Below are 6,000 nucleotides of genomic sequence, written 5' to 3'. Positions count from 1 at the left end.
AACTCAATGGTACTCATTTTATCGACCACAGATGGATGAAAGGTTGAGTGGACCTGCCAGGATTTGAACCTGTGATCATGAGGTCGAACACAGGCCCCTGCTGTGGATGCATTAGTCCACTGAGTCACCAGACCCGGAATCTGTTGGTGATTTGACGGATATGATGCATGTTATATGGAGTTGTACAAAGATAAAAAGTGATTCAAACCACATTCTTCCTGAACCAGAACTTATTTTAGAAAAACAGATCATTGTCTTTTGTTTTAACTGTTCTAGGATACGATTCTTTTGATTAGCAGACAGATTGAGTACACATTCTTTTATCTTAAGGGTATAGTTAGTGCTAGGAGAAGATCCTTCAGAATTGGAAATTAGCATGTAATCTAAATACAAACAATTGGGAACAGCTTTCGAATAAGAAATCATCCCTGGAGTCGGGTGGCAAAGCAACATTTCAACGATTTGTTTATAATTTTTTGGATACATATTACTGACTAATGTTGAGGGTTCTTGTTATTGTGTCTAAACATGTAATATTTACCTTGTAAATTATTGTTTAGAAGAAAATGAAACTTTGTGTTGTAATTACTTTCTTGTATCAAAAATGTGTTGATAAATGTACTCTATAAAAATCTTGTATTTTCGGAATATGTGGTTTCAAGCTATAGCCCTAACACTGCCTATCTAATAAATCTCAATGCAACGAATACAAGGACCTCTTTGAAGTTTATTTGGTGCATATTATGACATTGAATAAGGGGGTTAACCATCATACAAAAGAAGACAGGCAGTGTTCCATATACATATAATAGAGAGGTACTAACTGCAAGAGCTTGTTGGCTGCAGGATCGGTCAGCATGATTGTCACAAAAGAAAGCCACTATTAGAACATACAGTAAATTGACTGTAAATGGAATGGGGTTATAAATCACCTGTGATATAGGATGAGGAAATAGAAACACACATATTCAAATAACATTAATAATATTACTCATGTCTCTACCAGAGTTTAACTGAACTGCGCTAATAAAAGAAAATAAATAAAAAAATATGTGATTTAATTCTTGCTACTTACTTGCATTTCATACTTGTAAACATGTACTTGCACACATCAACGTCCATAAAACTTCTTTTAAAAGCATACTATTATCACTAAACTCTTTCCATCATGCAGCTCTCAAATGCTAGCTTCACAAACCACAGATTTATCCTGTAGAATTTCACAAAAGGTCAAAAAAGATAATTGGAACTTTCCATTCAAAAATGAATAATATATAAATCCATGAAAATTAGATAGTACAAATGCATGTTAAAATGTGTTTAACGATTGAGAACAATGGTGGGTCATTGAATGACACATGGCAGCTGAAATTTTAGCTCCCCTTGCTGGAGGCTACATCTTTTCAATATTACCCTGCATGAGAAAACGTGAGTTTGACTCCACTTTATGGGGAATCTCATCTACCAGCCTGAAGATCCCTAAGAATCACTAAGCAGCAAATTACGAAAGGATACTGATAGCAGACCAGCCTGGTTCTGAATTACTTAGTTTCCCGAGAGCTGTGAAGAGGAACCAGTCCAAGACGCATCTCCTTTGAAGTCGGGTATGTCCATGCTCCACAGAATTCCTTAGTGTCTCAAGTGTTGATGCTGTCTGATGACTTCCCTATTCCAGTTGACTGGTTAGCATACCTCCTGGCCTCTTTTCCATTTAACCCCTCACGACTGTTAATCACAGGCCAAAATATTAAACCCCAACAATATATCAGAGTACAAAGAGACTAACACTGATGATCTTTCTTATAAAATAACCCCATCTTTTCAAAGCACCAACTGGTGAAACGGCGAACTTTACACAGAAACTGTGTACTCAGTCTTGGAAGAGTTTGTCCTGTTAGAAATAAAGTTGCAGCACTGAAAAGTCCTCTGAATGTTTGAATGACTATGACGACCTCATCTACCTATGAAGATCATTAATAAACGCCATACATTATCTTCATTCATTTGGCCAGAATTAAGTCATGTAAAAAAATCAACCAGTGAAATGATTTGATCTTAGCTAAACAACCAACTAAACCAGAGACCCCCCCCAACTTAGATGCTTCAATAAGGATAATACATATACTTTTCCTCATGCTTCAAAGAAGAAATTGACTCAGACGTCCAAGTCAACCTGGTGTGAATTCAAAGAGATCTCTGTAACTCAATTGGGAAAAAAACACACGGGCGTCCTTCAATAATTTTTTCTTTTCATCAATCCCACTCTGAATCGCAAGCATTCCAAGATAAATGGAGCTGAGAGAGAAAAAGTGACAGGTAAGTAGCAACCGCAGAAGAAAATATCTCAATAACAGACACTACCCACACAGGAAAGCATGAATGCAATAAATATGAAAGGGAAGGAAAACCAGGTGTGAACTGTAACGAAGAGCAACGGAGCCAACCAACATACACAGTAGCCAAGAAAAGTTCTTATACTATTCTGTCTATCAGGTATGCATGATCTCCTAACCTCCGTCTCGCCATAGGCACTATATTACCTTCCAGTAGAGTCCCGATCATGGCCCTCTTAGCGTGTTCTTAGGCCCTGACAGCTGCAGGGTATTCCCCAAGATTGCATTCTCTATTCAACACTCCTAAATTGTTATACAGAATTACTTTGAACTAAAATATATTAAAACATTCAACATTTTGTACCACATCATGGCTGATGCCATATAGCTGTATTTAAAAATAACCTGCCCTGAAGATATTACACTCCTTGCGCAGATCCTGGAAAACATCCAATCCTGGATGACTCAAAAACTGAATGTCTACAAAGATCTCCTTTCAAATGCTCACTCCAGTGCAATCATAGCTGTATCCCCTCACCATCATAGAATGACACCCATCCTTCAAATTAGTAGGCTTCTTTCTGGATAATAATCTCATACACAAATCACACACAATCTCCCTGTTTAAAAATGCACAGTTTTAATCAGAATTATACATGGTATTAAATCCTTCCTTCCTAATGAAGATTTCAAATAAGCAGTCCAATCTCTAGCCCTCCCCAGATGAGACTATGAGAACTCCATAGTGTCAGGGCAAACCAAAATCCATATTGCTCCCTTAAAAACAGGATTCTATATTGCAACCAACTTGGTCACTGGAATAAGGAAATACTGATACGGATTCACCAAATTGGCTTACAATAGAAGGAAGGGGTACCATTAAACTGACCTGCATTATATTATAACCCCCTCACTCAGAGTTTCCAACTATCTCCAATAAATTAATCATCTCATTTGAACAATGGAATCCATGAATTGCCGACACCTTCCTATTTGAACTCCTGATCTGCAGAAAGTTCAAACAATTGTTCACAGTGAGTGCACCAAGACTTCCGTTCCACCAACAATAAGAATGAATCCCTCCTATGACGTATTTAAGATTTAAATAAAAAGGCTACTTCTCAAACTACATTTTGCAACTGTTAGAAACTGGTTTAATGGTTGACTGGAGTGTGAGCCCTGGTCAAGCCGCAACCACAATCCTAGTTAGGGTAAGGCATAAGCAAACTCCAAATTAACCTTTGCTCACCCCAGGGTAGCTTGGCCCAGAGCAGTCAGGATTATCTTAAAGGAAAAGGGTAAAGTATTTGTGCAATACTTCAAAGAGTAAAACAGTGAATACACCTCACAAAATGATTCCACACCATGGTGTAAAAATAGATCTGAATTTAATAAATAATGCTAGACCAAAATGACAAACATCCAATTAGTAGAACCAAAGATATTCAATTTTAATGATTTTAGTGATAATAGTGCCAAAAAGCACAATCCATGGATATCTCATCATGCCGGACTGGGATAAAGTCACAAGTTCAGGCTAACTGTGCTGGAGCATGGGCTGGCTATAGGGACCAAGTTAGGCACCTTAAATCCTGGTTTGCAGAGCATTCTGAGGATCCACGCCAATGTTGCATTGCGCAGCCATAGAGATGAATCAGTTCCAAGATGCGGCGAGGCTGCGATGCAAGGGCCTGCATCACTGTCAAGGATCCTGTTGATGGGGTTTGCAATACGATGTCTGGAAATCGATTATGCGCCGTGCAGTCGGGGCGATGCATCAGTTCCAAAGAGCTGCGAGGCTGCAATGTGGAGTCCGGCATCGAGGCTGCCATTGATGAGGTATGTAAGGATCAGCGCCGAGGATCCATTGCACAGAGGTGGTTCCGAAGGTGTTGCAGGCTGCAGAAGCAATGTGGGTTTTTGCGACTGGTCCAATCCATGCAACACCAGTGATGCATTGGTTCTGCTTGGGTTTGCACTGCAAAGAAGAGAAGTGTCAGTTCCATAGGTACCACAGAGGCTGGTAAAGCACCTTAAGCCCACTTCCAATGGTCCAGTACTGGGGTGGCACCACTTGGTAGGGTAGGCTCTCAAAGGGCAAAGTCCAATGTTATTTCCCCCAGGCTTCAACACATGAAGTAAGCCAACTAGCACTTTGAATCACTCTGGCTCTGGGTTCAAGAGATACAGGCCAAGTCCTACTCACCCAGGCAAGTGGGCTGCAGGCAGCAGGTGTCAGGTCAGCATAGCAGGGCAACTGTTCCTTCAGAATAGCAGCCCAGCACAGTGGCAGTCCTTTCAGGAGCACAGCAGTACTTCTTCGTGGAAGAGTATCCACAAGCTCATTCGTGTATTGAAGTGGTAGTGTCTGAGATCCTTCTTTTATACACAGTTGTGCCTTTAAAGTGGGAAGAAGCTTCTAGAGGCACGCCTTTGAAGTGCATCGATGCCCTGTCTTCCTGGGCAAGGCTCTAGTCTAACTACAGGGAGTTTGCAGCCCTTTTTGTGGAGGCTGTACACAGCCTATTCAAGTGTAGGTGGGCCTATGTTCAGCTCCTCCCTCCTATCCTGCCAGTGATACCCCATCCAGTGACACCTACTGTGTGCGGCTGTCTAGTGGGAATGCACAAAGCTTACCTGTCACCTACACCCAGTCATGTGACCCAGAGACAGGCTGCAGGCACCAAATGGCTTAGGCAAGTAAAGGGCAGCTTTCTAAAAATTGACTTTTCAGAATTGTAATTTAAAATCTGACTTCACCATAAATTAGGATTTTAAATTAGGTTTCCAGAGACACCAAACATGAACCAGGCACCTTTCCACATTTGGATATTTCACTTCCAAAATGTAATAAGGTAATTCCAATGTTACCCAAAGGGAGAGGTTGAATTTGCAGCAGTGAAAAACAAATGTTTTCTTAAACAGAATTTTATTGGTTTTACAAGTAAGGCGCCCATACAAAGTATTTTAAATCATATAATAAGCTCAGTATCCACAGTATCAGCAGCATTTGGCCACTGCGTCTTCCTGAGTGTCTTCCTTAGTGTCGATGGCCCAGAGACTGGGTAATGTTAAAAACAGTGGTAATCTAGACAATCAGTGCGGATGCTACAACCATTCGCATTACCAGACCCCACCCCGTAGTCTATGCCCAGCAGATATGTGTACAACTATTACACTCAACCATAGCCCCCCTCCCCTACTCCTCCATCCCGCCCCCCCCAGAGTGCCCTGGTCGGAACTCTCGAGGTGTGTGTGGGGGTCTGTCCCCCCAGCCAAGGTATCATTATCTCTCAGTGTACATAGTTCTCTTGTTGTCTTCAGTGAGCTAAGTATGTGCAGTAGTATAATTTTCTTGGGAAGAGGAGAAGTGATCCTCGCCAGGTTAGTGGCTAATTAAAAGTGCCTACCCACCGTCTCTGACCGTGGTATACTATTTCAGCCAATTGCCTCATGGTCAACTGTCTGAGGGTCATCCCCGTGTTTTAGTTCCTCCACTAATGCCACCCATGCTCTCGCTGCTTCTAGTGAGCCCTGGCTTAAGCCTTTCTGGTCCTGATCACTCCTTCATAATCCGACCAGCATATGCCTTCTCGCCTCCAGGTTTCTGCACTGGGGCCTCTCTGACCTTTCCAGTTCAGAGCTATTTCTCTTTTAGCCAAGAGAA

Source organism: Lissotriton helveticus, chromosome 3_1 (genome assembly GCF_964261635.1).
Source record: "Lissotriton helveticus chromosome 3_1, aLisHel1.1, whole genome shotgun sequence".
Taxonomy (NCBI): domain Eukaryota; kingdom Metazoa; phylum Chordata; class Amphibia; order Caudata; family Salamandridae; genus Lissotriton; species Lissotriton helveticus.
The sequence above is the reverse complement of the archived record's forward strand: the minus strand, read 5'-3'. Positions refer to the sequence as shown.